The 21,856-nt window shown below is 42.7% G+C and overlaps 1 protein-coding gene across 2 annotated transcripts in view; it reads right to left on the bottom strand.

Annotated features, from left to right (window-relative positions):
- Positions 1-21,856, bottom strand: part of PAK3 (p21 (RAC1) activated kinase 3) — a 276,680-nt gene that overhangs the window by 107,224 nt on the left and 147,600 nt on the right. The window contains exon 1 of one of the 2 annotated variants that reach the window (XM_004590198.2): positions 12,206-12,306. The exons of the other annotated variant lie outside the window; for it this stretch is intronic. The gene's annotated coding sequence lies outside the window, so the exon portion shown is untranslated. Of the gene's footprint in view, positions 1-12,205; positions 12,307-21,856 lie in introns of those variants that run through there. 2 annotated transcript variants of the gene reach the window in all.

Raw genomic sequence — 21,856 nt, 5'->3', positions numbered from 1 at the left:
CAGGAAACTGATTATTTATTAAGTCTATCTGTGCATGCTTTCATTTATTCAAACACTTATTTTCTGATGCTTTTGAGCTAGCCACCATGATATGTGATGGGTGTAAAGAGGTGAATAAGTGCTGACTCCTAACAAAAGTAAGAGGATTAAGCAGTGGGATTCATCCATGGCTACACATTACACATAAAATGTATATCACATACATAGACAAAAATAGAACTGCAGATTTCACTCACAAGTAAGAGTGCACAATGCAAAATAAGGAGTGCTAAAACAGAAAGTAATTATAGCATCCCAGAAAAGACTAAGACTCATTTTAAGTGATTGTTACTTATTATATGATAAATCAGTGCCAATAATCATACTATTACACATAGGAATGCATTTGATAGTGTTTGAAAAAACACCACACCTAACTTCATACCTTTGTGCCACCATCATTCATCTTCACCAGGTATTGTGTCAGGCATAGGTTCATTAAAAGAACAGAAGATCCCTGTCCTCAAAGAGGCCAGAGCTTATTGAGGCAAGTAGACATGGATACATATAGTAGGAAGACAATGTGTTGCAGTACAGTTTTACATTCTTTGAAGAGACAGAGAGTGTAAGTGAAGATCTCAAAGGAGTTTGAGAAGATAGGACAGAGCAGGGCATGAAAGATGAATGGAAATTCACCAAGACTTGAACAAACAGAAAACACTAGGTTGGTGAAAATACTATTCAATAGTATCCAACCAATGAATATACTACCTTCTGTTTGGGCCCCTGTTTCTGCTGCACCAAATGATATTGGTGCTGTATAAAGCTAAGAATGCATCTCAAACTTCTGGGAGAAGGTAACTTGCTCAAGGATTGGAAGAGCTACAACATCGGTTCCTGGTGAACTGCAAAAAAAATCATCTGCATGGTCTGATATGAAACATTTTCTAGATCTTTAGCCATAGGTGAGCACAACTGATGCCTTTGGGGAAAAAGTATTAAAAATTTAACACCTGGTGCCTTAGGAAACCACTGAGTCAAGGAAAACAAAACAGGGAGTAAATTGAACAAAGAATGTACGGAAACTGGAGAATATAAAATACTACATGAACAACAGAAATTTTATAAAACACAAAAATTTAAACACCAAATACTTAAATGTGTTCCTTTAATATATGGAAAAGAGGACACAAATGTTCTTCTTTTTAACAATCTTTTCACAACAGTAAGTTTTATCAGGAAAAAATATCAGCTTACTAGAATTAAGCAAGTGTTGTTGATAGCCACTGGGCCAAGAGCATTAAGAAAAGCACACAAAACAGAATCTGAAAAGTTAATAAACATGGCTAAAGACATGCTGAACAAAAATTTTTAAAAATTCTAATTAAACAAATCGCCAAGCAGGCAAACATATACACCAACACCCTGGCAACAGTTTAGCCTTTGCAATGAAGTAGCACCCATGCCTACAAAATGGTGGTGGCTCCCCTTCCTCCCATCCTAACCACCACTAATCAACACTGCAGGATCTCTTAAGTATTATTTGGTCAAAGCAGAAGGAAATTTTGTTTTAGTTAAATCTCATGTACTGAAACTGCAATATTGTAATAGGAACTAGAGAAATATAGTAGACATATTTCCACGGATATCAAAGCTATAAATACAGATGCCTTTTGCTTAACAAAGACATTCCTTTCCTACGTCTCTTTGCTCTTAATAATCTGCTTTGTTTTGTCATGATGTGTGGGCCTATCAAGTCTGTTCTGCATTTCCACAGTTGGTTTACCTGTAACTGTGTTATGGTAACTCTGGTTCAAGGCTTGACTGATGTCGATGGTCCTTGTGCTGGGTCCAGGGTTGCCTGGGTGGATACACTAAGTGGTATTGTACAGTGTCCTTTCTAACAGTGATTGCAAGGCCTTGGTGTGGTAACATCATTTATTGAATTTGTCTGCTATAAAATGTGACATTCTGTCATTACATTGTAAAATGTATCTAATTATGCTGTGTCCAGATTAGATGGTTACTTTTTAATGCAATTTTCATTTTAAAACCAAGCATCTGACCCCCCCCCAAAAAAACACACCTTAACATCTGGAAAAGCAATTCTCATTCATGTAACATCGAAGACTTCCATAGCATTGTGTTATATGGTCTTAAACTTGTGGGTTAGATTGTCATTAGTAAATATCTTGTAAATGGTCAAGAATGTCTCTAACAAATGAAGATTGCCTAATTTAAGCTCCATTTCCAACTTATCTGTGATCTAGAGGAAATCACTATTTTTTCGTAAAGTTATCCAGGTAGTCATCATTTACTCTGTGTCTACTAAGTCCAAAATAAGGCAGGTATTTCAGAAGGATAGTGGAAGAAAGGCAGCTAATGCTACACAAGAAGGTCAGAGAATATAGCACTTGAGTAATTTATTGATGGATTAATAAGAATTAACAAGATTCTAGAATGAAATATGAACAAAGAAGAGTCACTGCCTTTGAAGGAGATTAAAAAATAAATAATGGATGGGGCCTGGTGGCGTGGCCTAGCGGCTAAAGTCCTCGCCTTGAACGCCCCGAGATCCCATATGGGCACTGGTTCTAATACCGGCAGCTCCACTTCCCATCCAGCTCCCTGCTTGTGGCCTGGGAAAAGCAGTCGAGGACGGCCCAATGCTTTGGGACCCTGCACTCGTGTGGGAGACCTGGAAGAGGTTCCTGGCTCCTGGTTTTGGATAGGCGCAGCACCGGCCGTTGCGGCTCACTTGGGGAGTGAATCATCGGACAGAAGATCCTCCTCTCTGTCTCTCCTCTCTGTATATCTGACTTTGTAATAAAATAAATAAATCTTTAAAAAAATAATAATGGACGGCAGCCATGACTGCTCTCACATTGCTGAGTTGCCACTGAGTGATAGAGGTAGGGACTCCCAATAGCATTAGGGGAATGGTTTCATGAGGTAGTACACTTGAGTTGAGAGTAAAATCCACAAAATCATCGGGAGTCTATGTTTCAAGAACAAATACACAATGTACATGAAACACCAGAGAATATTTGAGACAAAGGAAAAGCATGGGAAAAATAAGTTCAGTAAAGATAATCGAGAAGTCTTCTATGCTGGGGCTGATGTTGTGGCACAGTGACACACACATTTCCTATCCGAGGACAGGTTCTAGTTTTAGATATTCTGCTTCCCTTCCAGCTCCCTGCTAATATACCTGGAAAGGCAGCGGATGTCAGCACAAGTACTTTGGTCCCTGCCACTCATGTAGGAGACGCAGATGAAATACCAGGCTCCTGGCTTCTGTCTGGCAAGCCCCAGCCATTGTGGCTAATTGGAAAGTGAACAAGCAGATGGAAAATCTGTCTCTCTGTCTTTTAAAAAAAAATAATCAATCTTTTAAAAAGTCTTCTATGTCTTTTCACAGTATTGATGCTGTGCCTGTCATGTGAAGTGGTTTCCAAGAATAGGATAGCATGAATGGGCTATGATTTTACGGGGGTGACAGTATAGTAGGAATCAATTTTTCTATAGAGTGGGATGTTTCAGGTAAGAAATAATCTGAAAAATTACAGTATGAAGAACATGAGACATGGGAAGGAAAACAAGGCAGTATGGGAATGAAAGTTTGGAGGAGAGATTGAAAAAGAGCCTGTGTTTGGAACATTTGATGAATATCACAGGGATGCTGAGTTTTATAGGAGAACTGGTCCAGGACCCCTAAAGAAATCTAGGTAGAAATAGTTATTTATTACAATAGCTTTATTACAAGAAGTAGGAAGAGTAATAGTTTGTATAGACTTTCTTTTGTATTTGGGATCCCAAATTTAACTGTGCCTCAGTTTGCAAATGTGTGAAATGTAAGTAAGCAAGCTCACAATGGTGATTAAAACCAACTGATGAAGCAGTGTGCTGATAAAAACAATGTGGTTGTGTTGGTAGCTCCTTGCATAAGCAGACATTGGACCACCAATAATAATCATATTCCCCAAAGAGCAAGAACAATCTATTTTAATGTATGTGTCCTTCTTTTCTATAACAAATTCATCCAAACATCTATACAGACACAATACTTTTGTGATTAATACCTGCAAAATGACTACTTATTATAATAACCAGCCTGTCATTTGCTAAGGATTAAACTCAATCCAGGTCTCCCACATGTGTGGCAGCAGCCCAAGCACTTGGATAATCTTCCTCTGCTTTCCCAGGCTCATTAGCAGGGAGCTGGATCTGAAGCAGAGCAGCTGGGACTTGTATCATTACTCTAATATGGAAAGCCTACATTGTACATGGTGGCTTAAACTACTGAACTACAATTTCAGACGCAAATATATTACTTTTGCAAAATTTCAAATACAAAGATGACAGAAACAGTGACACATTGGAAAGCTCAATAAAAATTAGGAATGTTTGGTGGAAAGCAAAACAAACATTAAGCATTTTGTCTTTCAAAGATATCAATGATACAGCATGCAATAAAAGGATGTTTCAATCCATTTGTGACAGGAAAAAAAACTTTCTAATTGTATCCATTCCTGTTAATACAGATAGACATATAATTGCAGCAGTCATTCTAACATTCATTTGGCATTCAGCAGTTTTCCAGAGGAGCACTGACTATGTGGCTTGCAGATTTTAATTTTGGAGCCATCAGTGTGAGAAGATATGCAATTGCCCAGGAAGACTGTGCAATCACGGAGAAAAGAAAACCTGTGGAGACATCAACTTCTAGGGGCTGGAAGAGGAAATGAAATCAGGGATTTCTGAGAAACATAATTCAAGAGATGATTAAGCTAACTATCACAGCATGGAGACTGAAAGAGGAATGTTTCCTGTTACAGAGGTGAAAAGTGAAGAGCACTCCTATCTTCTTGTCCTCCAATTCTTCCCCTAAAACTTACTAAACTTGATGGCTGGAAATTTTCATATTGGAAGAGAAATAGTAAAGTAACACTATAGCGCCAGTGAAGCACCATGAAGGGAATCACAAATAAATAAAAAAAAAACTTGCAGAAAGCACATATGATAAAAAAACTATGCATAGGTTTCAAAATGTTTTTCATTAAAATGAACTTATCTTTATATCTCTTTCTTCCCAAGGACGTTCTAAAGTACCCCATATGCCTTTAGATGCATTCTTGGTGGTGAGTGGCACCTCTATGACACTATTCTCAATGGTATTCCTATGATATCACATTTGTTATGCTTTTACAATGTAGTGCTGGGCATTGCACATGATACAGAAAGACTAAGTTCAGTTAGTAGCTAAACGTTAGAAAGCATTTATATATATTTTACAAGAAATATGCTTGATGCAAATATCTCTTAATTGCCATCTGTAACCTCAAAAGTCTTCTGCCAACAAAATGCAAATATTCACTCAAGACTAGTACCTTCTGGCCCAGCTAATAAACTGCATGACTCTGGGTACAGCCCTTGTCCCCTTTGATTCTATTTCTTCATTTGGAAAAGGTGACCTTCCAACAAGAAAGTGGTAAGGATCAAACAATCCATACATGTGAAACACTTGGAAGTGATTTTTTATATTCTACCAAAAGATTTCATAAGATATAAAAGAAATGGTCATCATCCTTGGAGATTTTATCATGTCCTAGGCACTCTGCTCAAAGGTACTCAGATACAAGTTCACATATCTTGCATAAGCACATAAAGTATTATTACTCTTCTCAGTTTTTCAGATGAAGCTAATGTTCAGAGACACTGTCACTTATCAAGGTCATAGAATTAGCAAGTGGAAGATTATAATTATGAAAGCCCTTATCGGTGTGATGCCGAAGCCCACATTCTTATTTATGCTTCCTCAGTCACAAAACGTTTCATAAGATATGACAAATTCTGTTACTCACAGCTTTTGCAAGCACATGAATGTTCTTAGAGCTTTGGGTAAGTGAACTGTACATACACTGTCATGACTGGGATGAAAGCCCAGAAATTAGCCAATCCTCTATCTACAAAGAGGAAGTTCAAGATTAGTCAAGTGCAACTGAGTGGCTGTGGCTAGATGCTGGTCTACCAGCATCAGGAATCATTTCTACCCCCACACTTCCCAAGTATCTACACCAACAAAGGAGAGAAGATCTCATCAAAGCCTTTCCTGATTTCAAGAGGGAAGTTGTAGGACTTGAGAGGACACCTAAGCGAACATGAAATGTTGCTGCAGTGTCTGGTGTTGTGGCATAGTAGGTTAGGTTACCATTTGCCACACAGTCATCCCATATAGGCACCTGTTTATGTCCTGGCTGCTCCACTTCATATCCAGCTTCCTGCTAATGTATTTGGGAAATCAATAGATGATAGCCCAAGTACTTAAGCTGCTGTAAAAATCATGCATTGGGAACTATAAAGAACACAACTATCTGTTATCTCACCAACTAACTGTCTCTTTGAAGGTGTCCATCTTAAAGGCCTGTGGAAATGATAATAGTATCAATTATTAAACATTACAGACCAGATACTGTGTTAAACTCTTTCATGTGTTACTTCATTTAATCTGCATAACAATACTATGAAGCAGGTGACATCAGTGTCATTCCCATTTTACACATGAGGACACAGAGGCTTAAGGCAGATAATTTTTTAAGGTTACACAACTAAAAAGTGGTCAAACTTTAATTCAAATACTGGTCTGCCTGACTCAAGAATCGGTCCTCCCATCATCTCTATTATCATGGAAGAAGGGGTAATTAAACATTTTGAAAATTATACAATATCATTTAAATGTAATGGAGTGGGTCTTCTCATGTACTGCCTTTCTCTGACTTCAAGCGAGTTCAGACAGGTGCATTTTTCTATTTCTAAAATTCACAGAGTCTTGTATATTGCATAAACTGCTTCAGTGAGTCTCACGGCACTGGCAAGAAATCATCCAGTGCAAAATTATCTGGCTGTTTCTCTAAAGCCATCTTCTAGGAGAGAAGGTGATCATATCTTGATTAAGTGCAACATTCCCACTTGGGACTACAGCTCACTTTGCTTCCTCTACCTGGGTCACAATGACAAAAAGCCCTATTCTATTATCTTCGGGAGAGATGCCCTGACTCTGTGCTGAGCAAGATATCCATCAGGCAGTTTAGTTTGAGAGTGGCTTCACTAAATCTTCATTGTTGTTCACAACCCCTTGTGGGTCTTCAAGCCCACTGGAGTTCAAACAACACCAACTAAACACACTGAAAAAATCTAATGCCGACTACACTTTAATCGTGACTAAATCTTTCCCAAACAAAAGTTCCTCAAAGGCAAAGTACACATCTTTTATCAGTTTGAATCTTCCTCTGGGCTTAGCACTATGTGGGCCCCATAGATTTGAGCTCCTGGTGCCAATGGAGTTCTGGGATTGAGGAAGGCAGGAAAAGACACACGGGATCTGCATTGACAACATATTGGCACCCACTTACTCCTTTTAATTTCTTAATTGAGTTTCAGAAGTAGCTGCTTTGATTCTAGCACTGAGCTTGGTAGGAATTCAAACTGTGTAAGATGATATAGATCCTGGTATAAAAAAATCTCCATCTAATGGCAGGGTAGGGGTGAATGTGGAGATGGAGGTTGGGTATTGTTCCAGAGCACAAGCCCTTGCTATGGCATGCTAGAACCCATCTTATATGATAGCTTAGATACATTTCATACTCATTTTTCTTCCAAGAATACTCCAGAAGGAGAAATAATAAATTAGAGAGGTTTTTGGAAGGTTTGCAGGGTGCTGTAAGATTTCTGCATCTCTAGACCCAGGTTCTTGATCTATTGGTTCACTCTTGAGTGTGTGCTTTTTACTGTCTTACAGGGAAATCTTCAGTTTGTCTGGAGTGCAAAGAACTTTCTTTAGCTTGTCTTTACCCACGCCTACTGAGAAATTTCCTCCAGCAATGTGTTAGTCACAGCTGCTGAAATTTCAGTGGGGTCCACATATGAATATACACATTCACATTAGAAATTTATTTTATCATTCAGCTAAACCATTAACCTTTTCTTGAACACCATGTTGCACAGACAACAGGCATTAAGAATACCTGGCTGAATGAGAGGTGCCTGATGGAAGTAGGCTCATCCTTTTTATGGGTATAAGCAGTAAGCAATTTCAGATTATAAGCACAAAACCAAGACAAGCAATTTTGCATAAAAACCGTTAAGAATGCATAAAAGCACACATTCTTCACCTTTCCTTCCCCCTGGGAATGAGATGGGGTTGCAAAGTAAGCCATAGACATTCCAGAAAATAAACAAGAATTAAACCTCAACATCTGTTGCATAGGGTTGGCGAAGACTGTATTAGAGATGATGTCTGTGAAAGGAAGCTATGTGGAAAAGAAAGAAAACTTGATCTGATGGGGGCCTGAGTTCTGTTGTTTTAATCCTGGACATCAATTCTCCCTTCTATTCTGGAAGGATATATTTCCCATTGTCACCACAGATGAGATCAACATGCTTCCTTCATCCACGGGTTGCTAGAACACCTTTCTGAAGGGCTAAGAACAACACTATAAGCAAACAGGTTTTTAAAAAAGACAATTTTTCAGAAGTGTTATTTCCTACAACTGGGTTGCTACAGTGTGTGTTTCATTAAGAAAGAATGTGAATGCGGCAATATCAGTGTGAGGGGCATGTGTAATGGTTTTGAAAAGTATGAGTGTGTGAATAAGCCTGTGAGTTACTACTGATGGAACAATGTGAACATATGTAGGTCAATGTGAGGAACATAGGCCAATGTGCATGTGAGAGTCTAGCAAAGTATATATGGTAGTCTGTACAACAGTCTGTGACTGCATGGGCAAATGGGACGGGTGTGAGTAAAGTCATCATTATAAGATGTTGTGATGTGAATATGACTGAGTGTGAGTCACACAGGCCACATAATCACCTATATGAATATCTGAATGAATCTATGTGAACTGACTATCGCAATATGAATTGTGTGTGTCAGTGAGGTGTACTGGTGGTGTAAATGTAGGTCAGTGACCATGCATGTCAACACATGTGCCTGGGTTGTAGCAGTGGGAGTTAGAGTGTGTCAGTATAAGAATATGTAACATGAGTGGATGTTAAATGTGATTATTCCAGTGTGAAAATGGGAGATGCTTGAGTGGAATTTTGCATGTGTGAGAAGGCATACATATAAATGTACATGAATGTGAGGAAGTATGAGTGTGTGTCTGTGGGAAAGAGTGGGGTGTACCATTTTGGAGTGTAATTATGAATGTGAGTGCACAAAAATGTAAGAGTGCAAGTAGGTGAACTTGGACGTGCAGTGTGACTGCGCTAATGTGGTTTTAGTGAGTATTTCATGTGATGAGCATATGTATGTGGCACTGTGTATCAATGTGAACATACCTGTGTTTAAGCGATTGTTTATGAATTTGATGGGATGGAGTGAGTTGTCAGTGGCAATGGCTCAGTTTCTTAAATGTGTGCAGGGTTGAACTACAGAGTATGTGCCTGTGAGTTTGTTCTGGGGTATGACTATGTCTCAGTGTAAAGGAGGTGACTGCCTGGAAGCCAGTGTGTGTCTCCAAATAACTTCGATTGTCTGTGAATGTAACAGGGCAAGGGCTGCACATGATTACAAGCGCATGCAATCCTGACTGTACGACTACAAGCGAAAAGACTGTGTTTATGGCACAAACTTATACAAGCATGAATATATGAGAATGTATTCACATTAGTGTGCCCCTGTAATGAGCTGTGTGTGACTGGGAGGGAGGACATAGTGGTATCAGTGCAAGCATGTCAGAGTAGATAAAAATGACTGTGTTTATAACTAGTACTATGTGAAGCAGCCTGAGTGTATGCACGTGGAAAGTCGATGCATGTGTGTATGTATGTTATGTGTATGCATATGTATAGGAATCTTACTTGGTAAAGGAGATTATACCATTTGTTTGAATATGGAAGTGTGGGATTATGAGTATGTAATATTGTCACGCACTATCATTATATGTGAGTGGGTGAGAGAGTGGAGTGCTAGGCAGGGGTAAGTGTTCCTCTGAAAAGGTACTGTGCGACAGTCTCAAAGTGCCTGTATGTAGTACGCTGGTAAATGTGATGTGGGAGCTGGTGAAGGAAGAACAATGATCATCACTATGAATGTGTCCAGTGTGAAATGTGTGAATGTTTGGATGAGGAGACATGGATGTGACCAAGTGAATGTAGGAGAGTACCTAAGTGTATCTATGAGAAGGTGTGTATATGTGTGTGTCAGTATGCAAATGAGGTGAGTTCCTACAAATGCTAATATGTCTTTCCTTCCAAAGTCACAGCCTGTCTCCAGCTACAGACAGTTTTACTTATCTCCTCTCAACACCTATTTCCAAGTTGGTAAAACAGCACTAATAATATTGAATTTCACTTAGTGGTGCTAACACACAGTGAGAAACAAAACCAGTAACTGCAGGCAGGCATTGTGGTGTAGCACGTAAAGCCTCTCCTTGTGTTGTTGGCATCCCATATGGGTATTTCTTCAGGTTCCAGCTGCTCCACTTACAATCTAGCTCCCTGTTAAAAACTTGGGAAAACAGTACAAGATTGTCCAAGTATTTGTAACCCTGCCTTCTATATGGAAGATTCAGTAGAAGCTCTTGGCTCCTGGCTTTGGCCTGTCCAAGCTTTGAGGGTGAACTAGTGGATTGAAGATTTGTGTGTGTGTGTGCATGTGTGTGTGCTTATCCCTTCATCTCTCTCTGTAACTCTTTCAAATAAGTGATCTTTTAAAAATAAACCCAATAATTATTAGGCAAAAAAAATACTTTGTAGGGTTACTATAGGGGCAAATGGTATCCTGCAAATTAAGTGCCTCACACACAGTTGGCAACAGGAGATACTTCTACAAATTCTCATTATTACTGAAGCTGTCATAGAACACCCAGGAGAGAGCCAGGAGCCTGCTTCTTACTTTAGTCAGTTCTAGTTACCTTCTATCGGTTAAGGTCTATAGAAGATCTCCTCCCAGGATGCCTCTAGAAAGTTGAATGCATTGGTATCGGTAAGGCTGTAATTTCATACCTTCAATTCCATGGCCGAAACTCTGGAGCTTCCCTTGCATGAGGAGGCATCACAGATACACCTGCTGCTGAGCTACCGTTTTACCATGCCCTACAGGCCCGGTGTACGCTGAGTGTGAGAGGTGACTGCATTGTGGATTCATTGTATGTTTTTTGTTCCATTGATTTTTATTGGTGGGTGTTTCACTTTTTATGCTATTTATTTATGTGTTTGGGACAATAGGAGATACACCGAAATAACTGACAAAGAGACAAAGGATGACACAAAGGGAGAAGGGGTTGGTAAGCTACCTACAGGTAGCAGGACTATAGGGTATAGCAACAGAAGGTTAGATAGAGAAGCCTACAGAGGAAGTTATAAGGACTGCCTGGGAGGCAAACAGAGAGACACATAAACGAACAGAGACAGACTAAGAAAATTGCAAAAAATGCAGAGGGAGAGGAAGAAGTCCAACTTGCAAAGCTGCCAGTGACCTGTCAGGAATGTGGAAGGGGGACTAGAGACCTGTAAGGTCTAGTCCTTCCCAAAAAAGAGTGTACAGTCTCATTTATCTGTGAAGATGAACACTCTGGAGACCCTGTGAGAATTATTTGAGTCAGTAGAAAAAATGCGCGCTGTCACACATGCTAAAGACTCAAGTGTTACGGAAGAACAAGGATATGCACTGTTCCTTGCTTTAGTGAAGGATTAGTAAAAGGAAAGTTCCAGAAGGCTGAAACTAACCCTTCCAGGTCCAGAAACAGGGATAGATTGCGGGAGTAGGGGTACACCTTGAATAGGCAGGTAAAAACACAGGGCATTAGAAATCACAGGAAATGATCGGTAAACTTGTGGCATGTGGTTAAAATGCCACTTAGGTATCAGGAAAAGAGGAGAAAAGGAAACGACAGCTTGATGGGAAGCATGTCTGTGTTACACTGAAGCTCCTTCAATGGTGCTTGACATTTGCAAAGGACTTGGCAATGATTGTTATGTTGTTTTTCCTCTTCACCCTGAGATGTAGGTCAAGGCTGTCATTCCTGTATTCGAGATGGGGGAATCAGGCAGTCAAGGGCATCTTTGTAGGGTGAAATGCAGCAGAAAGTAGGGGCTATGTCCTTGAGGTTTTGCTGAGGAGGCCTGAGCAGAGTTTTTGATGTCAGGATCCCTGGCGGAAGGGCGGCATTTACCTGGACTTGGAGATTCCTAACTCTCTGCCCTGGCATTCGTTACTCACCTCACCCCGCCACAGCTGCAGGACCTCAGCACAAGTGTGTGTTACCCATGAGCAAGGGCCGGACTGCCTTCAGCTCTGATGGACTCTGCTGGGCACACCAGCTGCCACAGATGCAAGAGCTCAGCTGCTCTTTCTTGGGGGAAACCTGCCAAGAGAAGCATTGTGGGGAGAGGAATCCTCTTATCTCACCTGTTACTACTCCCTCATCCAACCCCCTGAAGGTCTCACACACACACATACACCATAGTAAGTTGTATAAAATCACTGACGGAGGCTAGAAAAGCTTTAAAAAAAATAAAAACAACACTGATTTGTAGGATTCCAGAAAGAGCACTGAAGTGGGAATTTCCCCACTCTGCACACCTGCTGACTGGGACATGAGAAAGGTATGGGAAGGAAAAAAAATTAAATAAGACAAAGTGAGTGTCCTCATAATCCACATAACTTTGGAGAGTTTTAAATAATTACAGGAAGCGTTAGAATCCAGTATGTACTAGGAAACAGAGATGCATGTCAATTTAATAGACTCAGATGGCCTGGCACTGCTATATAGCTCATTTTATCCCTCAACTACAAACCTCTACCTCCACTTCCACACTGCTTGCCATCAACCTCTCTCATCAGAAGAAGGGGGGAAACATCTGTCTCTCAAATTAACAGCACCCCTGAGGTCCCTTATTTTGCTGTCATCTCACAACTGCTGAGGGGCTCCACTTCCAGTCACAAGTGGATTGTGCCTCCAGGGATACCCACCACAGTCTTGCCTAGATGTCCTAAGGTGAATACACAGGTTGTTGTTGTTGCTTTGGTGATCATTAACCCTCTATTCCCTACAGAGTATTCCCTGTCTAACCCTGAAGGAGACAGGGACTCTTTAAACCATCAATTTTCTGCCTTTTCCCAAAAGCAGTTGAGGCTCACAAGGGCAGAGGCTGAGCCTCCCCTTGTGGGAGGCAAAACTCGGCAGCCCTTCCTATCTGCTGCCCTCCTCCATCCGCGGGGTTTATCCTCAAAGAAAGCAGTAATTCCCAATCTGGCAGTATCCAGGTGACCTATTTCACTAGCATACAAGCACAGCAGAATGCACAGGGTCCTCACCCAAAAAGAGCTATGGATAGATATTAAAAGGCATAGCTAGTAAAATGGAAACCTTGGGGAGCCAAGAATAGCTCCGTGGTCTCCAGTTCCCCCTTCTGGAATAAAACACTAAGTCATACCCTGGGTGTGCCTCTTGCTTTGGGCAAGATTCCAAGACACGTCTGTCCCCCCCAGTGTCCCTGGCATTCCCTGTGTGCTTCCCACACGTACACTCAAAGCAGCTTTTCCAGATCCCACCCACTGCACCACTGAGTGGTATACCAGCCTCCATCCCTCCCCGCATGAGCTCACTCTGCCAGAGGGTGCTAAGGAGGATAGGAGTACAGGCTGCCAAAGCCCCAGAGAGGGAGTGGAGTTTTTAGAGGCTAGCAAGGACAACACCGTGAAAAGTCCCCTGCCCATCCTTGGGGCTGAGGTCTGGCTGGAGAGGCAGCTCCCAAGCACGGGAGTAGGAAACAGTGCTGCATTGAGCATCTGAATTGTCATGCTGTGCGCCTGTGCCTCAGCCTCCTGTAGTAGCCTGGGACAGGGATCCGTGTGTGCATCCAGGGATGAGGACTGAGTCCTCTGGGTGGAGATGTAGGAAAGCTGTGGAAAACTCTTCTCTCTCCCACGGAACTCTCCCATAGCAAGTGCCTTGCCCAGCATTAAAGATGCCTGGGAGAGGAGTTGTGGAATCTTTTTCAGGTTCAAAGAAGGAAATGACTCAAAGATGAGGGAATGACTTTGTCTCTGTACTCACCCTATGAGATAAACACTTTCAATGGGCCCTAGTAGCTAAGTTCCTAGCCTTGTATGCGTATGGATCCCATATCGAAGCCAGGTCGTGTCCCAGTGGCACCGCTTCCGTTCCAGCTCCCTGTTTGTGGCCTGGGAAAGCAGTCAAGGACAGCCCAAAGCCTTGGGATTCTGCACCTGCATGGAAGACCCAGATGAAGTTTCTGCCTCCTGGCTTCGGATTGGCTCAGCCCCAACACTTGCAGCCACTCAGGGAGTGAACCAGTGGATGAAAGATCTTTCTCTCGGCATTTCCTTCTCTCTGTATATCTGATTTTCCAACAAAAATAAATAAATCTTTAAGAAGAAACATTTTCAGGAGGCATAAGTTGCCTGAATGTTTCCTTCAATTTGGTTGAAAGGACTGGAACCCTTCTCTACCAGGACAAACAGGGTGTACTAGGGCATCTGGTGCCATGGGATACATTAGTTCTGACAAGGGTATCCCTATTATGGTCACTAGAGGGGGCTATTGTGCTGATGGTTTGGAACAGTGTTTAGGCTACAGAATTTTAGAGTCCACTGGGCTCAGAGGGAAATAGGATAGAAAGATCCTAAGCCAGGATCTCCCATCACATTCCTCCCATGTCATGCCAGTTTTCACATTGACTTAGAGGGTAAGGGCTGCTAGTGAATATCTACTAGCAGCTCATTTCCTGGGAATCTATAAGACAGACACACACACACACAGGTGCAGAGCTTTTCAAGAAACTGGTTATCCCTTGGGTCTGTAAAAGATCATCAGCTTGGACTTGTCTTTTTATCTCAAGTCCCCATTCACATAAAAGTAAAGCCACATGGCCAAAAAAGATGAACTGTGCACAGTGACTGTGGCGTTGTTAGCTTTGTCTTGTTTTCCTCCCTTCTCCCCTGGGCAAATTAGAGGGCCTACAAAAGGGAACACACAATAGAAGGCACATTTTTGGAGGAGGGTGTAGAAAGCTACGCTGTGGTGGACCTGCTTTCACTACACAGAATAAATGAATGAGTTTTCTAAAATGCCGTTAACATTCGAGAAGACACTTGGTCTGATTCCTTCCTTTGAATAACAAGAAAACTGAGGCCAGAGATGGATGTATGTACCCAAATCAGCCCGACTTCTAACTCAGGGTTTGTTCTACCTTTGTTCCCATTCCACTGGCCCCTAAAAACTCCCTCCTACATATCTAGCCCCTTTTCATTTCACAGAAAATCCCAAGCATCCCACTGCACTGAATGGTTCTAAGGCCATTCTACTCCACCTCAGTGATCAAACCTCGTAGAAACTAGATTTTTGTAATGGTTTCCTCTCTCCACAGTAAACTGTTTGTGTCTTTTCAAGTCTTCATATTCCACCTCCCCCATATTGCTTCCTTACGACCAGGCTCAGCTGCAGCTGCATGGTTTTGACCCTCATTGCATCCCCTGGGTACAGTGCAGATTGCCCCAACTTGCAAATAATCGACCGAATGTGCAAATCAGACACGGATCTATTGCATTGATTAACATTTCCAATTAAACTCCAGTTAGGCTGCGTGTATTAGTGACTAAAGTAATCACCGCCTATGTAAATGCAAATTCCTTCCAAAGCTGCAGAGCGAAGTAGGAAGCAACGCATTTTTGGGAGGAAAGGAAACAGAATGAACAGACTGCCAGACCTGGAGATTCGTCTGGTTCTCCAGCATTCCTAAATGTATGGCTGTTAAGTGGTCTGAGCCCTGGGCCTCACACCTGAAATGGAGGACTCAGGTCCCTAGTTCCATTGCACGCTCATTTCTGCCCCCTGCTGGAGAATCTGTGTAGTGTTATGTTGGCAGGCAAATCCACCTGGGTCCTGTGGAGGGAAACGTCTAGTCTGACTCATGCAGAAGATTGAGGGTGAAAGGATAGCAGCGGGCCAGCCGCACAGCTGAGCTCCCCAGATGCAGGTGCACTTACCTTCCAGGGTAGAGCTTTTCTGCCATCTCCCAACACTCTGGGCCCCTGAGAGAGAGGGCTATTTTTTTTTCTATTTATTTATTTATTTATTTATTTTTCAGCAGGAGGTGTCACACCTTGTCCTATTCTGCTTATATAAAACACTCAACCCATCCAGGCCAGAAGCATCTGTCCTCTGCTCCCACTGTTCCCCCACCCCCACCAGTCACCTTCTCCTAACCCAGGAGGAAAGAGCTGGTTGGATGAGAGAGCTGCTCAACAAATTTCTTCTCTGTCCCTTGCTTAGACCAGTGGGAAGGCTACTGAGTTCCTAAATAGATAGCTCTCACCCCTTCATTCTTAGCTGGACCATAGTAGTTACCTCTTTCACCCAAACTCCCCCATCCTACCAGGATTCTGCGCTTTGCAGGGAGAGCTGATGGCTTTACACATGTCCCTGCTTTTTCTCCTTCTCCACCTTCTCACTACGCCATCTCATGTGGTATTACGATGTCTAATGGCACGGCTTCCCTGTTTCTGCGTGTATTCCTCGTTTACCTCACCTGTCACAGCCACCGCCCCCCGTTGCCTCCCCTGAAGACCTCAGCAAATCTGTTCACTCTGTAAATCATTTCTACATGTGGCCAGAAAAGTCTGTCACCTATGGAAATGTCCGGCTAGTGACAATGTTCACGGGGTGTTGTGGCCCCCGCCCCTCTGCTCCCATTACACAGGAACCTTTTTGTGCTTAGGTCTCTGCTCCAAGGTTTCCTTGCCTATATGAGGGCCAGGAGGGCCTATTCTTCACCATGCCAAGGTCTTGCTGGCCTTCGCATTCTCAGCTGTTGAGTTGTACCTCACATACAGCCCAGTCTCTTCCCATCATGCTTCTTGCATGGAGATGGAGGGCATGACATTAGAGTGCAGAAAGCAAGCTTTGCACGGCTGTCTCTCAGGCCCAGCCTGTTGGCCACACATCCATAACCATATTTGGTCCTTTTGCCCAAATGTTCCCCTGACTGGAGGCTCCAAACACCAGCTCACAGATCCTGCCCAGTTTTGACTTTGTCAATGCCTTAGTGAGAACCACACTGACCTTTACACCACGCTCATCCCAGAACAGGGCCACAGAGTTGTCACCAACAGGAATGGACCTCCTTCTGTTCCAACACCTCAGTCAGTCTGACAGTTGGCCTGGATCTGAGTCTGCAAAACCATGAGGGGAGCAAGACTCAAATGGCTAAAGTCTTCCCTGCTGAAGGCCTTTGGGGAGCATCGCTCTACAACCGCCCCCATCATGCTTCCCAAAACCAAACCACTCACCCTTCTCTTCCTCTTCTATGGCCCACAGTCCTGAACCTGCCAGTCCAGAATTGGGAACAGGATTCTGGAAGGGGGAATGGGGTGGTGATGGAGCACAAAACAAACAAGCAAACAAAACACCAGTAGGGCCTCAGACTCTCTCCTGGGGAAAACTATCCTCCCCATGGATACTCCCAGCCAACCCATCAACCAACACCAATGAAGGGAAGCCTGTTGGAGGAAGAACCGAAAAATATCCAGGTAGCCCCAAAGTGCATTGACAACATCCAACATTGCTGGAGCCGGTTTACAAACTGAGAGCTGAGGGCAGTGCTCCCTGTGAATTGAGGAGACCAGGCTGGGGGGGGAGGGGTGAAGGGGGGACAGTGGATCCAAGGACCTTGTTCCCCAAACAAAGAGAGGGGCCAGTCAAGGGACCTTAATTTTTTTTTTTTAGGGATGTTTATTGCATCACTTTACTGCCCAAACAAGATGAAGAGTCCTCATGTCATCACTATCCCCTCATCAGAAAGAGAGAGAGAGAGAGAGAGAGAGAGAGAGAGAGAGAGAGAGAGAGAGAGGAGGCGAGGGATCATGACAAATAAAACCAACGGGCAAAGGCACAGGTTTACGAAAATCGTCACTTTTTCTGTGCGCTCCTCTGACTCTTCTGCTCCGGACTTGGCCTGAGGGTGGCCACACCCCCTCCCCTTCCATGGTGTTGGGTGTGGGGAAGTGGCTGTCAGGGCTGCTGTGGCTGGGAAGGGGAGTGCGGGAAGAAGGTAAAGACTTACAGGCTGACGTAGCTTTTAGAGCAGATTTTGTCTCAAGCAGCCCAGGCCCCAGTAAGCCACTATAAGGGTTTGACCAAGCGAAAAAGCCCAGGCCCTCAGGGAATGGCCCCGGACACACCCACTTGTCCACGTTCACGAACTAGGATCATGCAAACTGCGCTCTGGGCCACGTAGGAGACTCCAGGCAGGGGGCGTCGCGGGAGCGGGAGGGGAGCCTGGAAAAAGGCAGACCATCTGTCCAGCATCCTCAGAGCGGCCCGGCTGTCCCCCCTCCCGCCCGAGCCAGCCCAGGGGGCCCGGGAGTCGCGGGATTTACCTGCCACGGTTCAGCCACCCTGTCAAAGACCTTTGCTCTACCTCGGAGCGCTCTGGCTGCCAGGGCTGGGGAGCCGCAGCTCCGCAGCCGCAGCCGCAGCCCTGGGCCCAGCTCACTGTGCGCCCCGGCTCTTCTCCCACCCCCGCACACTTGCTCCTGGCGGGGAGAAGCTTGCGGCCCAGTGGTGCACGATCCCTGGCGGCTCCCCGGCCACAGCTGCCCGCCCGTGGTACAGCTCCTGCTCGGCAACCGCTCCCTAGCCCTTCTCTGGTATGACGTCACCTGGGCTCTGCACCGTACCTAGACCAATCAGATGGTGAGCATAAAACTAAAATCGCCCTGAGTGGGCTACTGGGGACCAATCTTTTGTTTCCAGGCAGGAAGCGCCTGGGAGGAGGTGAAGAGGGGGGAAGAGACTGAAGGGGAGGGGACAAGGAGAGGGAGAGGGAAAGGAGATGGAAACTTCTACACAGTAAGGGTTGTCTAGACAAAGATGTGGCCATACAGAGAAATGAGGAGCCCTGGATAAGAAGCAGGGGGTGGGAGCGTTAATATTTTCCCTAATTGACCCCCAAGGAGACTGAGAGTTCAGATGAATTTTTCAGAGCAGGAAATCTAGGCAAGCTACAACAGGGGCATGCTTCCTAAGGGGAGAATGGTTTGGATTTGGGACACCACCTGTCAGGCAAGCAGGTGACATAGTGGAAGTCTGAGAGCACACTGAAAACTCTGAGAAGCAGACTCAGCAGCGGGGTTCAGAGACGGCAATTTCCATCAGGAAGCTAGTGTTCTGCACACGAAACAGCACATTGCAAAACACACAGAATAATACAGAAAAAGAATGAATATGTTTTTATTCCAGTGAATGAGCATGTATATACCTCAAATACGTTTTTTTTTCTCATTAAAATGAGACTCTCCCTCTCCATCCTTTCCCCAAATCTTGAATAGCTTCTCTGGTTTTCAGGATAAGGTTCTCTTCTGCAGGTGCTCAAAGCCTTCAAAAATCTCAGATCATCCCTTGCTATATAAATAACCAAATCTAAACTCTCCAGGGTTTGGCTACATTATCTAAATTATGGCAAAGCCCTGAAAGGAAATGGTAAATTGTCATTTTAAAAAGGTCATGTAAAACAAATAGTTAAGGCCATTTGAATTAAAACCATGTCAGATATGCCTACACAGAAAAAGTCATAAAATTATAGTCTGCTTAAAGCATTAAGATTATGATTTCCCCCCCACTTTCAAATTTTTATAAAGACAAATATCTCTTTACATATTGAATGGTCAAAATGGTTGACTTTCAAATAAAAATGAAGCCAATCATTCAAAAAACCAAAAAAAGCAAATGAAGTCAAATATAAAAGAAAGACCTGCACTTCTACATTCACTGCAGAAAGTCTTAATAGCCAAGTTATAAAATCAACCTAGGTACCATTAACAGATGAATAGATAAAGAAAATGTTGTATATCCACACAATGGGAGATTGAGTCATAAAGGACAATAAAATATTTGAAGTCACATGGATGGAACCAGAGGTTATTATGTTAAGTAAAATGAGCCAGGCACAGAAAGACACATGCCACATGTTCTCTCTCATAAGTGGAAACTTTAAAAATGAAGCAAATTGAATGTAGAATTGTGGTTACTAGAAGTTGAGAACAGTGTGGGGGTGGGTAGAAGTAAGTTAGCTGTTGGGCCTGAAAACACAGGTGGAAAGAACAGATCCTAGTATTCCACAGCACAGTGGCGTGGCTACAATTTGCAATACCCTATTATACATTTAGAAAAATTAGCAGAGAAGATCCAGAAGGCGCCAAACATAAAGACATGATACTATGAATGGCTAATTGCTGTGATTTCATCGGCACACATTGTGCGAATATCTTTAAATATCCTACTGTGCCCCATAAATGCAATCATTACATGTTAAAAATACAGGATATAAGAAATAATAAAATAAAATCACAAAAATGCATGCTTGTTTTAAGAAACCAGATTCTAAACAAGATTATTTAAAAATGTATCCTTTTGTTCAGTTTTTTCATGAACATTTTAAAAATAGATCTATTCACTTATTTGAAATTCAGAGTGATGGAAAGACACAGAAAGAGACAGAGAGAGAGAGAGAGAGCACTTCTATCTACTGGTTCACTCCATAAATCCCAGCAACAGCCAGAGCTGGGCCAGGCGGAAGCTAGGAGCCAGGAACTCCACTGTGGTTTTCCATGGGAGTGGCAGGAACACAAACACTTGGGTGATCATCCACTGCCTTTCTGGGCAAATTAATAGGAAGTTAGATTGGAAGTGACAGAACTGGGGCTCCTGCTGGCACTCAGGGGATGTGGCATTGCAAGCAGCAGTTTAACCCACTGCATCACAATACCTGCTTCAAGATTGCTGGTTTTAAGAATCAAGATTTTAAAATATTTTTTCTTTGGATTTCATGTTCCATAAACATTCTTTTACACACACACACACACACACACACACACACACACACAGGGGTGAGAAGATGGAGAGAAGAGACACATAAATCATCCACCCAATTATTCACTCCTCAGTGCAAGAAACACCCAAGGCTGTGGGCCAGGCCAAATCCAGGAAGCCTGAATTCAATGGGAATCTCCTTGGAAGACAGCAGGGATCCAAGCAGCTAATCACCTGTTGCTTCCCAGGTTGTGCACAGAAAGGAAGCTGTAATGAAGAGCAAAGCTGGAGCATAAACTCAAGGATTCCAACATATGATGTGGAAATCTCAAACCGGAACTTAACCTTTGTGCCCAATGCTTATCCCCTGAAAATCAGGAACTTTTAAGTAATGATTTTTGCATGGTATTTATCTTTTAATGCAAAAATACCTTGCACTTTTCTTCTCGAATCCTTGATTAACATGTTGAAATCAGGGTAGTACTTTTTTCCAGTGATTTTACAAATATTACTTTAATTGAGTTAAAAAGAGTATCCATACCACATTGATTTTGCAAACATCATTGAAAAAGTAACCTAAAAACATCATTCATCTAAATGAATGTAATTTACTCAATTTAATGTCTGTGATTTGTAAAATATTTATTTGAATTCTTTTAAACAAGAAATTTTATAAAGTAATAGAAAGATAAAACTGAATTTTCCTGGGAAACAATTTAGCTTTGGCTTTTGGGCTACTCATTCAAGTGGTAATTAAGAGGTATTTGATTTCGCTCTAAACTTCCCATACAGCTTGGTCATGACACAGAACTGTTTATGCTGCCAGCATATATGGTTACTTAAATGTTTCATGTATGTATTTCTTCTCTCCTGGTGAATACAGAAACTAGGAAGACACCAAAATTCTCTTAGGAGCTTGACAAGTTAAAGCATAATGATATCATTGATAGAAGACTGGATGTAGGACAAAAGCAAGCACAAAAGATTTGAGTCATCCTGAGAGTGATAGCTTATATTATTCGTGATCCCCAAAAGCA

The sequence above is a fragment of the Ochotona princeps genome, chromosome X (genome assembly GCF_030435755.1).
Source record: "Ochotona princeps isolate mOchPri1 chromosome X, mOchPri1.hap1, whole genome shotgun sequence".
NCBI classification, from domain to species: Eukaryota; Metazoa; Chordata; class Mammalia; order Lagomorpha; family Ochotonidae; genus Ochotona; species Ochotona princeps.
This window is presented reverse-complemented; position numbering and strand designations above follow the sequence as displayed.